Raw genomic sequence first — 20298 nt, 5'->3', positions numbered from 1 at the left:
ATCCTGGTGGGCTACACAGTCCATAGAGTCACAAAAAGTTGGACACAACTGAAGGGACTTGGCACACGCACACTCCTCAGAGCTGACCTGGCTAGAGGCAGGCCCTCACGCCCTGAGGAGAGGCTGCCTCACCGCGAGTCCCTCCAGCCAGCCCATCACCCGACGGCCCAGGTCTCTAGATGTGTTCTCATATCTCATTGCCTCTGGACCCCCCTCCTGCCTGGATATCCGTCCCTGAGAACTCTCCAGCTGGTCCTTGTCCACCTTAAAATGTGAGGCTGGGCAGGGACGAAGGGCTGCAGCCACGGCCTGACCACAGCAGAGCCCAGTGGGGTTTTGCATGAAGCTTCGACTTCCCTGGTGGCTCAGATGGTAAAGCCTCTGTCTACAATGCGGGAGACCCGGGTTCGAGCCCTGGGTTGGGAAGATCCCCTGGAGAAGGAAATGGCAATCCACTCCAGTACTATTGCCTAGAAAATCCCATGGACAGAGGAGCCTGGCAGGCTGCAGTCTATGGGGTTGCAAAGAGTCAGACACGACTGAGTGCCTTCACTTCACTTCAGATTAAAGAGGCATCTGAGCCTGGGGCTGGAAAGTTGGGGTCAGCTCTGCCAGAGCCGACCTGCAGCTCAATGTCAAGAGCTAGACTTGGACCATCTGCCCAATCTGATTGTCACCATCAAACACACATCACCTGGTACCTATTTTCCAAAAGGTTGGGATTTGCATCTTTTAAGGATCTTTTGAAACCCAAAACAATGAACTCCCTAACAGTGGACCTCCAGACCCCTAGACGGCAGTGGGGCGGATTGTGTGGGCAGTAGGGTCATCAACACAGAGCAGGAGAACTCAAAAACGACCACAGCACCCCTCCATCCAGCACTAGAGTTTGTGCAGGTACCCCCATCCCATTCTCACCCCATCTCGTCCTCTATCCACGACCACAGACCAAAGGCAATGTTATAATCGCCCCTAAAATCCCTGTTGGAGCAGCAGGCCACCAGAACCCTTTTCATAAGATCTCCCTGCCTTGGACTAGCTTCCAAGAAACTAAAGTGATAAAACCTTAGTCCAGCCATCGGTAATAACACCTCCATTTATGCAAAGTTTCTCTTTACTACGTACCTTCACATCAAGCTATCACTTGACCTCCACAACATCCAACAGGGAAATGAGCAGGAGAGGTATGTAATGCTGCCCTCATCCTACAGATGAAGAAACTGAGGCCCAGGGAAGTGAAGTTCCCTGCTCACTCAGGACTGCTAAGCTAGTAAGCAGCAGGGCTGAGACTTGAGTTCAGAGCTTCTAAATCCAGGTGAGTTCCCAGCTCCTTGCATGATTTCCTGGCTGAAATCATGTCATTGAACTTTGTACTTTTCTAGAGATGAAGAGATCAGCAAGCTAGAAGCAGTGCTGGGACTGGACTCGGGGTTTACCCTCCTTTCAAGACCCCAAGATACCCACCTACTACTCCAGTCGTCTAAGGAGAGTATCATTCAATCAGCTTCAGAGCATGGAAGTCGCTCCTGTCCCAGGACACTTTTGATCGGGAGATCCCAATCAAGGGGCTCTGCGTCGGGTACTGCCCACAACGTCTGGGCACCACTCCCTGTCTGCTGAAAGGTGTATCCAGTGAGGTGTAGTAGTCCCAGCTCTCCCAGGGAGAAGATGTTGCTGGTTTCCAGGCTGTCTCAGAAGATGCTTTGGTCAGAACCATATATATCATGCTGCCCAGGGGGTGAGCTCATGGACAGCCAATCTGGGCCCCGGCTCCCGCCACCTGCCCATCCTATCCCAAGGGCTGCTTCCTGCTTCCCTGGAGATAGCAGGCTTACCGCAGCTACTCCGGAAAAACACAGTTTCGCTCGACAACTTCCTTATTACACCCAGGATGAAACCAATGCTCAGAAAAACAAACTTAGGCCTGGCTGGAGGAAGGCCAGTGCATAGAATGGAAAACAAGAATTTCTTATGGGAAATACAAATGGGGAGACAGAAGGAGGTAGATTCAGCATCTGCATGCCCTCCTCTGCTCTCTCCAGAGGACACTGAGGAGGGGATGATAAAGAAAGAAAGGTCACTGAATGTAACATAAAATCCCTGACCTGGAGACAAAACATGGAAGGAGGAGTTGATGAGGAACGTGCTTTCCAAATCCTGCTACCCTCGGTAGGGTCACTGTGAGTCTTGACAGAACATTCTAAGAAGTCTTAATTAACAGTTTCATTCTCTGTAGTGCCTGAATGTTTTAATTTTTAAAATTTTTATTTTATTTTTAAATTATTTTATGCCTTGGCCATGGCTTGTGGCTTGTGGGATCTTAGTTCCCCGACCAGGGACTGAACCCAGGCCTCCACGGTGAAAGCAACAAGTCCTCACCACTGGACTCCCAGGGAATTCCCATGCTTGAATTTTTTTTTAAAAAAAGAACTTATACATGCTTGTACTCAGAAAAGAAAACCTAGTTTTATTCAAACGAAAGGAAAATGTGTCAGAAATCCTGTTTTGGTTAATTGACCTGGGGAAGCGTTGCGGAGTAAATGCTGAATGCACTGAGCTTTGGAATCACCCAGACCTGGAACCATCTGCCAGCTCTGTGACCTCTGGCAGGGGACACAACGTCTCTGAATTTATTTCTCACTCAGAACTGAATAACCACCTTAGAGGATGATTGCAGAGTCAAATGTGATACTTCTCATAAAGAAAAAAGAAAATATATTGAGCTGTAGTCCGTGGGGTCTCCAAGAGTTGGACATGACTGGGTGATTGAACAACAACAACAGGTACTTTTCTAAGTCCTTTCTGTGTATTGAGTACCTAGTCCCTGGTAAGTACTTAACAAAGAGTCAATATTTTATTAGTGGAGCAGAGTTAATGCTTTATCCACTCGATCAGCAAAGAGGTTTTAGATCCAACTTTGCCTGGCTACTGGCTCAACACTGAATTTAGAGAATTTATTAGTCCAAGAACCAGCCCAGATTTCAAACAAGGGTTAAATTATATCCCATGTTTTTATTTAACAAAGCTTTTTGTTAAGCATGTTTTCCAGGTCCTGGGTGCATCATACATACTCTTCTTTATTCTGAAGACAGCGCCCCCTCCTGGCCTTCTTGCAGGCTTCTCTGGTGGCTCAGATGGTAAAGAATCTGCCTGTGATGCAGGAGACCTGGGTTTGATCCCTGGGTCGGGAAGATCCCCTTGGAGAAGGGCATGGCGACCCACTCCAGTATTCTTGCCTGGAGAATCCCATGGACAGAGGAGCCTGATGGGCTACAGTCCACGGAGTGTACATGCAGCTGGGAAGAGACACAAACAAGAAAAAAAAAATTATAAAAGCAGGTGGAAGAGAATGGGGAGAATGGGGAGTTAGTGTTTCATGGGTACAAAGTATCAGGTTGGGAAGACGAAAAAGTTCTAGAGGTTGATGGCGCAGATGGTTGCACAACAACGTGAATGTATTTAACGCCACTGGGCTACAGACTTAAAAATAGTTACTATGGTCAATTTTATGTTCTGTATATTTTATCACAATTTTTGTTTTTTAAGCATGGGGCAGAGAGCGATGTAGAGTACAGTGCACATACCTGCCATTTGTTGGCTGTTTTTAGTTGCTCAGTCGTGTCTGACTCTTTAAGACCCTATGGACTGTAGCCCGCCAGGCTCCTCTGTCTATGCGATTTCCCAGACAAGAATACCGAAGTGGGTTGCCATGTCCTTCTTCAGGGGATCCTCCCAACCCAGAGATGGAATCCATGTCTCCTGAATTGGCAGGTGGATTCTTTACTGCTGAGCCACCAGGAAAGCTCAAAAGGCTGCAAGAGTCAATAAATAATTACAATGATTTTTGGTTTAACAAGTACGTACAAACTATGCTGCCAAATTTTTAAAAAAGAAAAAATTCACACTTCTTTAGCAGATGAAGAATCTGATTCCAAAATTAATGATTTCTAAATAAGGTGAGAAAAAACAAAATATATCCTTCCATCAAGCAAATGAATATGTTTTGAGAAAGATAATCTTCTAAAATTTCAGCAAAATCAAGTAACAATAAATGTAACTTTCAACTGACCTAACTGCTAGCCAAAGTCAGCATTGTAACAGTGACTGTACATATGACACTGACCAAATAAATCTTCCTCTCATTTATAAACTGAAAAGAAAGCCAAGAATTTTAAACACCTATATATTAGAACTAGGTGCACACTTAGTCTCATAAGAAGGACATTTAAATTACTACAGCACTTTAAAAAGTATGTCAATTTCTTCTCCCATCTGACCAGGATTTTCAGGGCACTGTTTCTTTGTTAAAAATCCGTGCTTAACAAGTTTGAGTTTTAGTACCTGTGTGTGCCTGCTCAGTCGTGTCCTACTCTTTACAACCCCGTGGACTGCAGCCCGCCAGGCTCCCCTGTCTGTGGAATTTTCCAGGCAAGAATACTGGAGTGGGTTGCTATCTCAGTATACAGTTTAGTAAAAATTGTATTATTAGATTATTTTTAAATTAATTGGACCCTAAATAAAGAACATCAATAATTAACCAGATTAATACACCTGATTACCAATTTAATCTTAACTGTGGACTCTGTTACATATGTTTGCAATATAATGAAACCTACTAATAATTTCCTAAAGCATACTTAGGTAAATATAGACAATTGCATAGCTATTTATTAAAATAAAGGATATTGCTCAAGCATCACAACCCAAAATAGTATGAACATGTTTTATGTGAACTGTTCACTGTAATTTTAAGGATTAAAGAGAAAGCAATAAAGAGAAAATGAGAAAAGCAATATCACTGAGCATTTCAAACTACCCTAAATTAAAGGTTCCTAAACCCAGACCTTTGTACCTGGGGCAGGTAAAATTATCTTTATTGTCATGAAATTTAGCTTGTCCTTCGATTATTATTGTAGGCAACAAACCACATTTAACCACACTTCTGTGATTTAATCACTAACAGAAATCATGTCTTTTCATGTTGTTTTATGAATGTTAGGCTCTCAGTATCTTGCTTATGTTCATTTTGATGGCTTGTAAACTGCCTCTATCTCATGCATCATATGATAAAGAAGTCAATATGTCATTCAACTTGTTGTTAAATATTGTGTCTTCCCTGGTGGCTCAGACAGTAAAGAATCTGCCTGTAATGCAGGAGACCCCGGTTGGGAAGATCTCCTGGAGAAAGGAATGCTACCCACTCTAGTATTCTTGCCTAGAGAGTTCCATGGAGTGACAAGCCTGGTGCACTACAGTCCGTGGGGTTGCAAAGAGTTGGACGTGACTAACAACTATATTGTTGTAGCTATTTGTATACAATTGGCTCCCTTTGTAATCCTACTTATACTATACATTTTGAGTCAGTATTCTGAGAATTCAGCCTGAGATCTCAACTAACTGCTAAGGGGTTCATGGCACTTAACATCTTAGGTTAAGCTTATGGCAACAGTGACTAGACAAGTAGCTTAACTATCTAAAACCAAAGTATCCCTAAGTACAGTTAGTTTCTAATGAACTAAATGAAAAATACCTTTTCTATACTTTCAGGCTATCTATATTATATATCTAAATATAAGCTGATATTAACAGTCTTATGAAACTAACTTATTACACCAAATAAAATGAAATAGGACACAAGAAGGAATTATTCATTTTGTCAATTTCCAAACCAGATCCCCTCATATAATCACAAAGCTGCCTTAACAGTTATTGAAAATAGGTCGAAAGTTTTAAAAAAGTCCTTTGATGCCCATTTAAGAAAGCCGTGATAAAAGAGCAAAATGTACGGAAAAACACGTGCTGCCTTTAGGTCTTTGGTTCAGTTCTCACGGTCACTAATATTGTCCTGTACTCGGTCCTGGCTGTCAAGGCCGCTGTGACCCGGACTCAGTAACTGAACGTTTCTCTCTCTTTTTTCCTTTCTAGGTGTATCTTCTACTCTTACCCGCCTATGACCACACCAGGGTCACTTCCATCTCCACACCTCTGTTCTCTTAGCTGTAGCAATATACGTTCCACTTGTCGTTCAAGTTAGGGCTATGCAAACTTGGTCCTCACTGAGCCCTCCCCTGGTCTGATAGGATCCTTGACCAAGAACCAAGTTAGCACTTGGTTCATCAACTGTTTCATAACTCTTGGATGCACTGTGTGATAGTCTTACTATGAACCTTAATTCTGTTCGCGCATGCGTGCATGTTCAGTTGCTTCAGCCGTGTCCGACTCTTTTTAGCCCTATGGACTGTAACCCGCCGGGCTCCTCTGTCCGTGGGATTTTCCAGGCAATAGTACTGGCGCGGGTTGCCATGCCCTCCTCCAGGGGATCTTCCCGACCCAGGGATCCAACCTGCATCTCCTGTGTCTCCTGCACTGCAGGTGACCTTTTTTACCACTGAGCCACCAGAGAAGCCCCTAGCTCTCTGTTCACTACAGACAAAACCCAAAGTTCCTGGAAGGACATAACAGTCAACAGTTAACTGACGAATATGGGCAAAAGAATGTCTAAAACTGCTACTAAACTAACACTCGGCACAAAAACACCAAACCATGACAGTTAAGTCATCACTTCTTAAAAAAGCCTTGTTAATGTCTATAACGCAACACAGCAGAGTTGCTAAGATTCACACTGTCTATGCAACCTCACAAGTCACTTTTTTTCACCCTCGACTACCAGCTCGGGTGACTGTTTCTATATTATCTATTGAACACATATATGTTAGTATCTAACTTTAAACTTTTAATCCACTAGGTTCTCCACTGGAATTTTCATTCTTTTCCTGGTATAAACAAGGCTTACAAAGCACAGCTCAAGATCCACCTCTTCCATAAGTCCTTCCTTCCTCAGCTAAGAGTACGCTCTCCCTAGGACCTGGACATAAAGGGTCTCATCAATTGTTATCGAGTATTCCCTTGCACCATTTAAATGACCAGATGAGCCATGATAGCTAAACTGAGAGCTGAACCTACCCTGTGTGTGTGCTATGTTGCTTGAGTCATGTACAACTCTGTGTGACCCTCTGGATGGTAGCCTGCCAGGCTCCTCTGTCCATGGGATTCTCCAGGCAAGAATATTGGAGTGGGTTGCCATACCCTCCTCCAGGGGATCTTCCCCACCCAGGGATTGAACCTGCGCCTCTTATGACTCCTGCATTAGTAGGCGGGTTCTTTACCACTAGTTCCACCTGGGAAGCCAAACCTACCCTATGACCCAGGAATTCGACCCACAGGGAAGTGCAATTCCATGTTCCCGCAGGAGGGAGAACCATCTTGGGGCCAAACTGGGCATTTCGCACGTTCTCTATTCAGGAATAGGGGCACCCTGACCTTGTCCTCAGAGAGCAAGCCTGGGAAGGGGGCCTGTGTAGATTCTGAGGGTGCCCGTGGCCAGGGTAGCTACGTGACATCTGAGGCTCAGTCCCTAAAGCAAACCAAAGGCCCTTTGGGCACGAAAAATTTCAAGACAAAGATGGCAGAGCATGAAACCAATTGCAGGCCCTTCTGAGTGTGGGACCTGTGCAACAGTACAGGGCGCATGGCTGAGAAGGGCCACTGGTGGGGACAGTTCCCAACCAAGTACTATGAGGAAAAATGACAGGAAGAGAGAGAGGGAGATTGAGAGAGAACTTCTTTAGAAATTTTTATTTAAGTGTAACACACAGGAAAGTGCATGAATCCTGACTACACAGCTTGGTGAATTTTCACGGGGTAAATCTGTGTAACCAGCCCCTAGATGAAGAGGAAGAACATCACCTGCACCCCAGGAGTCCCCCCTCCTGCTTCTTATGGGTACCACTATCCTGACTTCTAGCAGGTTATTTTGGGGTGTCACATGGCATGTTTTCTATTACGTCTGGCTTTTTCACTCTATTCCGTGCTTCTGTTTCTGAGGTGCAGCCATGCTGCTGTGTGTGGCTACAGCTGTAAACTCTCCAACTGGTGATACCAAGTCAGAGAGGACATGGGCCAATCAGATGTACTGCTGGTGGGAGTGGACAGTGATACAGCTACTTTGGAGAACTGAGTACTGCTGCTGCTGCTGCTGCTGCTGCTGCTGCTGATGCTGCTAAGTCGCTTCAGTCGTGTCCGACTCTGTGCGACCCCAGAGACGGCAGCCTACCAGGCTCCCCCGTCCCTTGGATTCTCCAGGCAAGAACACTGGAGTGGGTTGCCATTTCCTTCTCCAATGAGTACCAATATCTGGTAAAGTTGACCCAGCACCTCCACTGTTTTTTTTTGTTTTAATATTTTTCTTTCTTTCTTTGGCTGTACCGGCTCTTAGTGGCAGCTTGTGAACTCTTAGTTGTGGTATGTGGGATCTAGGTCCCTGACCTTTGGGATGGAACGTGCATTGGGAGCGCAGAGTCTGGGACTCCGGGATGGCCACTCTTAGATACATACATGACAGAAATGCATGTGCTACCCCGAAACAACATTTCTAAAACTGCCTTAAAGTGAAAGAAAGTGAAAGGGAAGTCGCTCAGTCGTGTCTGACTCTTTGCGACCCCATGGACTATAGCCCACCAGGCTCCTCCGTCCATGGGATTCTCCAGGCAAGAATACTGGAGTGGGTTACCATTTCCTTCATCAGCACTATTTGTTATAGCCAAAGACTCAAAAACTTGAAACTACTCAAATGCCCCAGAACAATGAGATGAGTAAATAAATAAATGGTAATATATTCACAACATGGATATTTTTGCCCCCTGAGAGTCTGAATATTTGTTTATTTAGAAAGTCTATTTACCCTCTTGTGTGGCCTGGGTGTGCAACACGGAGACACAGAAGATAAACTTCGTCTTGAGTGAAAATGCAGGCATTACATGCTAAGAGAGATGGATAGGACTGAGGGCTCCAGTCTCAGGAGCTATTGGGAGAGCAGCTCTAAGCAACATATTTAAAAGAAGTTTCACAAGAGACACTCACACCTGTCTATGTTTGGAAACTCATTTCCCACAAATCTGCTCCCAACCTGGCAAGAGAATTTGCGTTATGGAAATACTGTGCATGTGCCTTTGGTGATTCCCAAGAGCAAAGAGCAAGTACATGAATATACCCTCCTTCCCAGAGCCACACCCTCTGCCTGGAATCAACCAGGGCAAAGTCTAGCCCTGGAGTTTCCTGGAGGGATGTCTTCTTCTTTCTCCTCGATGAGAGGTCCCTGAGAGACTGTGACCTCACTCTTTCTCAAGCCAGGTGAGGACCAAGGACCAAAGTCCTGTGGTCAGAAGGTCTTAATCTTTTGGGGGATTTCCTGGCGGTCCAGCGATTTGGACTTGGCTGCCTGTTGTGGCACCCTGGCCTGGGTTCGATCCATGGTCAGGGGACTAAGATCCTGCAAGCTGTTCAGCACGGCCAATACTGTACAGCTGTGAAATATCTGCAAAATATCTGCATATATATATATATATATATATATGCAGATACATATATATTAATATATATAACCATATATCAATTCTTTGGGTTCCTGTGCAAAATGACTGAATTTAGGTCTTGCACCTGAAGTGCTCAGTGAAATCTCAATCTCCATTTACACTTCCCTGTCTCAGTTACTTTTTCTCTCCCCTCAGTGGCTCCCAGAATCTCCTCTCCCTCATCTGTTTCTAGGTCTCCACAGCAAGTAGCTGACTCAGGTGGTCATGATGATGACCTGGCTTTGATCTTTGCACTACAGCCCAGCTTCTCGGCCCCAGAGGGCATATTGAGAATAGTAAGAACAACAGCCATCTGTGAAATGTTCACCATCTGTCAGGCCCTGTAATAAGAGCTTTTACATGGATTATTTATTTTTACTCCATAACAATGTTTATAAAGTATATAGTGTTATTTTGCAGATATGGACAGTGAATGCTCAAAATGATAAAATGCTTAAGGGACACTGCTAAATGGCAGATTAAAATCAGTCTGTCTCCAGAACATGTCATTAACCATGGCACTCCATTGTTCTTCCGAACCTCAATTTTCACAGCTGTACAATGGGAATTTAAACAAAAAAATTAATCAGTCACTCTAAGAAAGAAATGGAAAATGTTATTCAAACCAAATGAGGATTATAACCCGGGAACAGCTTCTTGCAAAACTCTGGGGACTGTTCCACCCATTACAGGTCAAAGCACAGTTATATAAGTTTTTGAGACAGAAAAGTGTAAGTGTTAGTTGCTCAATCATGTCTGACTCTTTTGTGACCCCACAGCCCACCAGTCAGGAGCCCACCAGCTCCTCTGTCCATGGAATTCTCCAGTCAAGAATACTGGAGTGGGTAGTTATTCCCTTCCCCAGGATATCTTCCTGACTCAGGGATTGAACCCAGGTCTCCTACATTGTAGGCAGATTCTTTACCATCCGAGCCAACACAGGTGTACATTAATAACGTGTTATTGATGGGTGACACAAAACAAGTGGTAGGTCATGGGTCAGGGTGGCCCCTTATAAGATCAAAAAGGAAGGTTATCTTTTAAGGAGTTGTCTTGGTGTTAGGAGAATGTTGCTCTTTATGGTTGAGCAGGTGAAAGCATGTAACTCAGACTGGAACTTGAACCTATGGTCTTTTAACTGAGATCACACACTTGGTGTCAGGACTTAATGAAACTCGTGTTCTCAATGTCTCATGGTAGAAGGAATTCAGTGAGACAGCTGCTGCTAAGTCACTTCAGTCATGTCCGACTCCCACCAGGCTCCCCCGTCCCTGGGATTCTCCAGGCAAAAACACTGGAGTGGGTTGCCATTTCCTTCTCCAATGCATGAAAGTGAAAAGTCAAAGTGAAGTCGCTCAGTCGTGTCTGACCCTCAGCGACCCCATGGACTATAGCCCACCAGGCACCTCCGTCCATGGGATTCTCCAGGCAAGAGTACTGGAGTGGGGTGCCATTGCCTTCTCCATCAATGAGACAGAGTGATAGGTAAAAGTGGATTTATTTAGACAGAAAAACACTCCACAGAGTGTGGACCATCCCAGAAGGTGGGAGTGGCACCAGAGTATGGGGTTGTCAGTTGTTATAGGGGTGGGTAATTTCACAGGCTAATGAGTGGGAGGAATATTCCAACTATATGGGGGAAGGGGTGAGAATTTCCAGAAGTTGGGCCACTGCCCACTTTTTGACCTTTATGGTCATCCTTGGATCTTGGCCTTTTGGCTAAGATCAAGTGGTGGCTCAGACGGAAAGCGTTTGTCTACAATGTGGGAGACCTGGGTTCGATCCCTAGGTCGGGAAGTTCTCTGGAGAAGGAAATGGCAACCCACTCCAGTACTCTTGCCTAGAAAATCCCATGGACGGAGGAGCCTGGTGTCCGTGGGGTCGCGAAGAGTTGGACACAACTGAGCGACTTCACTTTTCACTTTTTGGAACTGTCGTGGTGCCTGTGGGTGTGTTGCTTAGCTCGCTGATGTGTTACAATGAGAGTACACTGAGGCTCAAGACCTAGTAGAAGCCCACTTTTCCACCATCTTGGGCGTACTTGGTTCTAATCAGTTACATTGTGTTTTCTGGCTATGTCATTCGTTTAAAGGCTGTGCCCTGCCCCTGCCCTCCTGTTTCACAGGTATTTCTGCCAATGGGAAGGCTTGGTTGATGCACAATGCACAGTAGAGGGGAGAGAGGTGGCCAAAGGGCAGAGAAAATTATTTGTGTTTAAATTTTCCTTGACTTGCCTTAGAATATGAATATTTATTTCATCAGGAATAAGTGATACTGACCTTTCAGAATCACTGGGAAACTTGGAGGAGGCAATTCACGTGTGCACTTAGCCCAGGGCACATGCAGGCACGTGGGCACAGGCAATGTTAGATCTAGAGAAGCCCACAGTGGGGCCTCACCTGAGGGACTCAAGTCCTCAGCTCTCTCATGGAACTTGCTCCAAGCCAAACAGTATAAATGAAGCCATCTGGAGTAAGCCTGCACTCCTCGTTCCTGTGAACTAAGGTAGACGTTGCTCTGCGCTTAACTCACCCTTCTGTGACTCTGGCAGGCACTTGAACTCTCTGTATCAAAGAAGAAAGCTCTTGGTCAACAGTGGCTTAAGGCAGCATTTCTCACCTTGACTCTGTTGGCATTTTAGATGATTATTTGTTGTGTGGACTGTCCTGTGTATTGTGAAATGTTTAGCTTCATCCCTGGCCTCTACTCACTAGATGCTGCCAGAAGTAACTCCTTTTGGTTGTGAAGACCAAAAATATCTAGACATTGCCAAAGGGCCACTGGATGTCATTACCCCCAGCTGAGAACCTCTGGCTTCCACAATAATAATATGTAATTATCTAACCCAATCAGGAGTCCCTGAAGGTAGCTATAGTTCTGGGTTTGGTGCAGCAACTTAGTGATACCAATAGGGATCAGGTCTGTGCTGGTGCTTATCACCTCATGACCCCACTGCACCAGCGTCACAATCCCATTCAAAGGCAGACAAGAGGGGCAAAGTTATCATGTCCTTTGTGGCTTCACCTTTAATCTGAAGCGTTTTCCCAGACACTTCTCAGCAGATCTCTTTTATGTCTTGTTGGCCAAAACTAGTTTTCTGCCCACCCCTAGCTGCACAGGCTTCCCCGGTGGCTCAGATGGCAGAAAATCCACCTGCAATGCGGGAGACCTGGGTTCAAGCCGTGGCTTGGGAAGATCCCCTGGAGAAGGGAACAGCTACCCACTCCAGTATTCTGACCTGGAAAATTCCATGGACTATACAGTCCACGAGGGTGCAAAGAGTCAGACCCGACTGAGCAACTTTCACCTTCACTTTCAGCTGCATGGGAAGTTGGAAGAAAGACGAGGTGGCCAGAGAGGAGGGGTTGGAAATGGAGTGAGCCCTCCCTGACATGGCAGTATGGGCACTCCTCACACCTGTGGAAATTACCTTTTTGTCTGCTCTCCACACTGGACTGTGGGCATCTTTAGGGTGGAGTCCTCCTCAGGTCTTTCTCTGTATCCTCAGCACTACGTGAGTGCAAGCTAAGTCGCTTCAGTTGTGTCCAACTCTGTGGGATCCTATGGACTGCAGCCTGCCAGGCTCCTCTGTCCATGGGATGCTCTAGGCAAGAATAATGGAGTGGGTTGCCATGTCCTCCTCCAGGGGATCTTCCCGATACAGGGACTAAACCCACGTCTCTTTCAGCTACCTGCCCTGGCAGGTAGATTCTTTCCCACTAGCACCATCTGGGAAGCCCCAGCACTACAAAGGTGCTCAATCAATCCTTGTTGAATGACCAAATAAATGAACAAGTGAATCAGTCAATGATAAGACCTCTTTTCCTTGCTAATATCACTAAGTCAGTTATTCATGTGAAAACTAAGTTGGTGTAACTACAAATAAGCCTATCATGCCTTCCTTGGTGGTATAGAATCTGCCTGTAATGCAGGAGACCCAGGTTTGATCCCTGGGCTGAGAAGACCGCCCCACCCCGGAGAAGGGAATGACTACCCAGTCCAGTATTCTTGCCTGGAGCGTTCCATGGACAGAGGAGCCTGGCGGGCAAAGGGTCGGACAGGAGTGAAGCAACTTAGCACGCACAAGCCTATCATGCAAATGACAATGCAAACATCTCCTTGTTCCTCCAACAACATGATCTGATCCCTCTGGCCATGGACATGCTGTTCTCTTTGCCCAGAATGTTCTTCTTGCCACCTGCCTTTATCCATCTTCACATGGCCCATTCCTTCTCACTTTGTAGGTCTCTGCTTGGATGGAACTGAAACACTTTAACTAACTGGGACTTGAACCCACGTGCCAGGGACCCAGCAAAAACCCAGTTTGAGACTCTAACCCAAATGGCTAGGACTCAAACCCAGCCAAAACCCATGGTCTTCCAACTGAGATCACACACCTACCTTTAGGACCTAATGAAACTCGGGTTCTTGATGTCTCATTGCAGAAAGAATTCAGTGAGACAAAGTGATAGGAAGTGGATTTATTCAGAGAGAAACACTCCACGGAGTGTGGACCATCACAGAGGGTGAGTGTAGCCTCAAAATGTGGTGTGATTAGATTTTATGGGCTGGGTAATTTCATAGGCTAATGAGTGAGAGGATTACTCCAACTCTTCTGGGGAAGTGTTAGTCACTCAGTCATGTCCAGCCCTTTGTGACCCCATGGACTGTAGCCTGCCAACCCCTCTGTCCATGGAATTCTCCAGGCAAGAGTCCTGGAGTGGGTTGCCATGCACCTCCCTCCCCACCCTATCCCTCTGGGTTGTCCCGTAGCACTGGCTCTGGGTGCCTTGCTTCATGCATTGAACTTGCACTGGTCATGTATTTTATATATTGTAATACACATGTTTCAATGTTATTCTTTCAAAGCATCCCCCCCCTCACCTTCTCACTCAGAGTCCAAAAGTCTGTTCTTTACATCTGTGTCTCTTTTGCTACCCTGCATGTAGTATTGTCATTACTGTCTTTCTAAATTCCATATATATTTGTTAATATCCAGTATTTATGTTTTTCTTTCTGACTTTCTTCACTCTGTATAATAGGCTCCAGTTTCATCCACCTCATTAGAATGGACTCAAATGCATTTCTTTTTATAGCTGAGTAACATTCCATTGCATATATGTACCACAACTTCCTTATCCATTCATCTGCTGATGGATATCTAGGCTGCTTCCATGTCCTAGCTATTGTAAATGGTGCTGCGATGAACATTGGGGTACATGTGTCTCTTTCAATTCTGGTTTCCTCGATGTGTATGCCCAGCACTGGGATTGCTGGGTCATATGGCTTCATTTCGCTTTTCACTTTCATGCATTGGAGAAGGAAATGGCAACCCACTCCAGTGTTCTTGCCTGGAGAATCCCAGAGACAGAGGAGCCTAGTAGGCTGCCGTCTGTGGGGTCGCACAGAGTCGGACACGGCTGAAGCGACTTAGCAGCAGCAGCACGGCAGTTCTATTCCCAGTTTTTTGAGGAATCTCCATGTTGTTCTCCATAGTAGCTGTACCAGTTTGCATTTCCACCAACAGTGTAAGAGGGTTCCCTTTTCTCCACAACCTCTCCAGCATTTATTGTTTGTAGACTTTTTGATGACAGCCATTCTAACTGGCGTGAGATGATAGCTCATTGTGGTTTTGATTTCCATTTCTCTAATACTGAGTGGTTTTAGAAAAGGCAGAGGAATCAGAGATCAAATTGCCAACATCCGCTGGATCATGGAAAAAGCAAGAGAGTTCCAGAAAAACATCTATTTCTGCTTTATTGACTATGCCAAAGCCTTTGACTGTGTGGATCACAATAAACTGGAAAATTCTGAAAGAGATGGGAATACCAGACCACCTGACCTGCCTCTTGAGAAATCTGTATGCAGGTCAGGAAGCAACAGTTAGAACTGGACCTGGAACAACAGACTGGTTCCAAATAGGAAAAGGAGTACGTCAAGGCTGTATATTGTCACCCTGCTTATTTAACTTATATGCAGAGTACATCGTGAGAAACGCTGGACTGGAAGAAACACAAGCTGGAATCAAGATTGCCGGGAGAAATCCCAATAACCTCAGATATGCAGATGACACCACCCTTATGGCAGAAAGTGAAGAGGAACTAAAAAGCCTCTTGATGAAAGTGAAAGTGGAAAGTGAAAAAGTTGGCTTAAAGCTCAACATTCAGAAAACGAAGATCATGGCATCTGGTCCCATCACTTCATGGGAAATAGATGGGGAAACAGTGGAAACAGTGAGAGACTTTATTTTGAGGGGCCAAAATCACTGAGGGGCCAAAATCACTGCAGATGGTGACTGCAGCCATGAAATTAAAAGATGCTTACTCCTTGGAAGAAAAGTTATGACCAACCTAGATAGCATATTCAAAAGCAGAGACATTACTTTGTCAACTAAGGTCCGTCTAGTCAAGGCTATGGTTTTTCCTGTGGTCATGTATGGATGTGAGAGTTGGACTGTGAAGAAGGCTGAGCACCGAAGAATTGATGCTTTTGAACTGTGGTGTTGGAGAAGACACTTGAGAGTCCCTTGGACTGCAAGGAGATCCAACCAGTCCATTCTGAAGGAGATCAGGCCTGGGGTTTCTTTGAAAGGAATGATGCTAAAGCTGAAACTCCAGTACTTTGGCCACCTCATGCGAAGAGTTGACTCATTGGATAAGACTCTGATGCTGGGAGGGATTGGGGGCAGGAGGAGAAGGGGACAACCGAGGATGAGATGGCTGGATGGCATCACTGACTTGATGGACATGAGTCTGAGTGAACTCTGGGAGTTGGTGATGGACAGAGAGGCCTGGCGTGCTGCGATTCATGGAGTCGCAAAGAGTCGGACACGACTGAGCGACTGAACTGAACTGAATAATGAGTGATGTTGAGCATCTTGTGAAATACTATTCTTAAAAACACTTTTTTCAACCATCTGAAAAATGTAACAGCCACTCTCAAAGGCTCTCAGGCCATACAAAAACAGGTGACAAATGATAGTTTGCTGGCCCTGGTAATACTGAGGGTCATGTGCTTCGGGTTTTCCAAGCTACTCTCAGGGGTGCAGCAGAATCACTTAGAGCAATGGTACATGCGTGCTAAGTTGCTTCAGTCTTGTTCAACTCTTTGCAACCCTATAGGCTGTAGCCTGCCAGGCTCATCTGTCCAGGAGGTTACCCAGGCAAGACTACTGGAGTGGGGTGTCATTTCTTCCTCCAGGGGATTGTCCCCACCCAGGGATCAAATCTGTGGTCCTGTGGCTTCTGCATTGGCAGGTGGGTTTTTTTTTTTTTTTTTACCACTAGCGCCACCTGGGAAGCCCAGAGCAATAATGGTGCAGGGAAAAGTGGGGCATAACAGGGTGATCCCAGAGAATTTGACTTTGGAGACCAGTGGGATTTGATTACAGAACTTCCACAGGACTGGGGGAAACAGACTCTTAGAGGGCACAAACAAAACCTTGCACCAGGACCCACGAGAAAGGAGCAGTGTCCTCACAAGAGAGTGAGCCAGACTTGCCTGTGAGTGTCCAGGAGTATCCAGCAGAAGCATGGTTTGACAGTGGCCTGCTGTGGGGTCGGGGGCACTGAATACAACAGTACGGGCAGGCATAAGTCCTTTTGAAGGAGGTGTCCATTACCCCTACCACAGTTTGGCCTCAGGCCTAACAACAGGGAGGGAACACAGCCCTGCCCATCAACAGAAGATTGGATTAAAGATTTACTGAGCATGGGCCTGCCCATCAGAACAAGACTCAGATCCCCCTCACAGTTAGTCTCTCCTATCAGCAGCTTCCACAAGCCTCTTATCCTTATCCATCAGAGGGCAGACAGAATGAAAACCACAGTCACAGAAAACTACACAAACTGATTGCATACATCATAGCCTTGTCTCACTCAATGAAACTGTGAGCCACGCCGTGTGGGGCCACCCAGGACAGACAGGTCATGGTGGAGAGTTCTGACAAAATGCGGTCCACTGGAGAAGGGAATGGCAAACCACTTTGGTATTCTTGCCTTGAGAACCCCATGAACAGTATGAAAAGGCAAAAAGATAGGACACTGAAAGATGAACTCCCCAGGTTCACAGGTGCCCAATGCTACTGGAAAAGACTGGAGAAACAGAAATAACTCCAGAAAGAATGAAGAGATGGAGCCAAAGTGAAAACAACGCCCAGTTGTGGATGTGACATGATGGAAGTAAAGTCTGATGCTGTAAAGAACAATATTGCATAGGAACCTGGAATGTTAGGTCCCTGAATCAAGGTAAATTAGAAGTGGCCAAACAGAAGATGGCAAGAGTGAACATCAACATTTTAGGAATTGGTGAACTAAAATGGACCGGAATGGGTGAATTTAATTCAGATGACCATTATATCTACTACTGTGGGCAAGAATCTCTTAGAAGAAATGGAGCAGCCCTCATGGTCAACAAACGAGTCCGAAATGCAGTACTTGGATGCAGTCTCAAAAATGACAGAATGATCTCTGTTCATTTCCAAGGCAAACCATTCAATATCACAGTAATCCAAGTCTATGCCCCAACCACTAATGCCAAAGAAGCTGAAGTCGAACAGGTCTATGATGACCTACAAGACCTTCTAGAACTAACCCCCAAAAGAGATGTCCTTTTCATCATAGGGGACTGGAATGCAAAAGTAGGAAGTCAAGAGATACCTGGAGTAACAGGCAAGTTTGGCCTTGGAGCACGAAATGAAGCAGGGCAAAGGCTAACAGAGTTTTGCCAAGAGAACACACTGATCATAGCAAACACCCTCTTCCAGCAACACAAGAGACGACTTTACACTACACATGGACGTCACCAGATAGTCAACACTGAAATCAGATGGATTATATTCTTTGCAGCCTAAGATGGAGACGCTCTATACAGTCATCAAAAAGAAGACCAGGAGCTGACTGTGGCTCAGATCATGAACCACAAATTGCAAAATTTAGACTCAAATTGAAGAAAGTAGGGAAAACCACTAGACCATTCAGGTATGACCTAAATCAATCCCTTACGATTATACAGTGGAAGTGACAAATAGATTCAAGGGATTAGATCTGATAGAGCGCCTGAAAAACTATGGATGGAAGTTTGAAATACTGTACAGGAGGCGGTGATCAAAACCATCCCCAAGAAAAAGAAATGCAAAAAGGCAGAATGGTTGTCTGAGGAGGCCTTACAAATAGCTGAGAAAAGAAGAGAAGCAAAAGGCAAAGGAGAAACGGAAAGATATGTCCATCTGAACGCAGAGTTCCAAAGAATAGCAAGGAGAGATAAGAAAGCCTTCCTCAGGGATCAGCACAAAGAAATAGAGGAAAACAATAGAATTGAAAAGACAGAGATTTCTGCAAGAAAATTAGAGATACCAAAGGAACATTTCATGCAAAGATAGGCACAATAAAGGACAGAAAAGGTATGGACCTAACAAAAGTGGAAGATATTAGAAGAGGTGGCAAGAATACACAGAAGAATTATACAGAAAAGGTCTTAATGACCCAGATAACCATGATGGTGTGATCACACACCTAGAGCCAGACATCCTGGAATGCAAAGTCAAATGGGCCTTAGGAAGCATTGCTATGATCAAAGCTAGTGGAAGTGATGGAATTACAGTTGAGCTATTTCAAATCCTAAAAGATGATGCTGTGAAAGTGCTGCATTCAATACGCTAGCAAATTTGGAAAATTCAGCAGTGGCCACAGGACTGGAAAAGGTCAGTTTTCATTCCAATCCCAAAGGCAATGCCAAAGAATGTTCAAACACCACACAATTGTACTCATCTCACACGCTACGAAAGTAATGCTCAAAATTCTCCAACTAAGCTTCAACAGTATGTGAACCGAGAACTTCCAGACGTTCAAGCTGGTTTTAGAAAAGGCAGAGGAACCAGAGATCAAATTGCCAACATCAGTTGGATCATAGAAAAAGCAAGAGAGTTCCAGAAAAACATCTACTTCTGCTTTGTTGACTATGCCAGAGCTTTTGACTGTGTGGATCACAGCAAATTGTAGAAAATTCTGAAAGAGATGGGAATACCAGGCCACCTGACCTGCCTCCTGAGAAATCTGTATGCAGGTCAGGAAGCAACAGTTAGAGCAAGATATGGAACACAACAGACTGGTTCAAAATTGGGAAAGGATTACGTCAAGGCTGTATATCGTCACCCTGCTTATTTAACTTACATGCAGAGTACACCATGCGAAATGCCAGTCTCGGTGAAGCACAAGCTGGAATCAAGATTGCTGGGAGAAATATCAATAACCTCAGATAAGCATACAACACTACCCTAATGGCAGAAAATGAAGAGGAACTAAAGAGCCTCTTGATGAAAGTGAAAGAGGAGAGTGAAAAAGTTGGCTTGAAGCTCAACATTCAGACAACTAAGATCATGGCATCCAGTCCCATCACTTCATGGCAAATAGATGGGGAAACAGCGGCTGACTTTATCTTTGGGGCTCCAAAATCACTGCAGATGGTGATTGCAGCCATGAAATTAAAAGACGCTTACTCCTTGGAAGGAACGTTATGACCAACCTAGACAGCATATTAAAAAGCAGAGGCAACAAAGGTCCATCTAGTCAAGGCTGTGTTTTTCCAGTGGTCATGTATGGATGTGAGAGTTGGACTATAAAGAAAGCTGAGCGCAGAAGAATTGATGCTTTTGAACTGTGGTGTTGGAGGAGACTGTTGAGAGTCCCTTGGACTGCAAGGAGATCCAACCAGTCCATCCTAAAGCAGATCTGTCCTAGGTGTTCATTGGAAGGACTGATGTTGAAGCTGAAACTGCAATACTTTGGCCACCTGATGTGAAGAGCTGACTCATTTGAAAAGCCCCTGATGCTGGGAAAGATTGAAGGCAGGAGGAGAAGGGGACAACAGAGGATGAGATAATTGGATGGCA

Source organism: Budorcas taxicolor, chromosome 11 (genome assembly GCF_023091745.1).
Source record: "Budorcas taxicolor isolate Tak-1 chromosome 11, Takin1.1, whole genome shotgun sequence".
NCBI classification, from domain to species: domain Eukaryota; kingdom Metazoa; phylum Chordata; class Mammalia; order Artiodactyla; family Bovidae; genus Budorcas; species Budorcas taxicolor.
Note: the sequence above shows the minus strand (reverse complement) of the source record.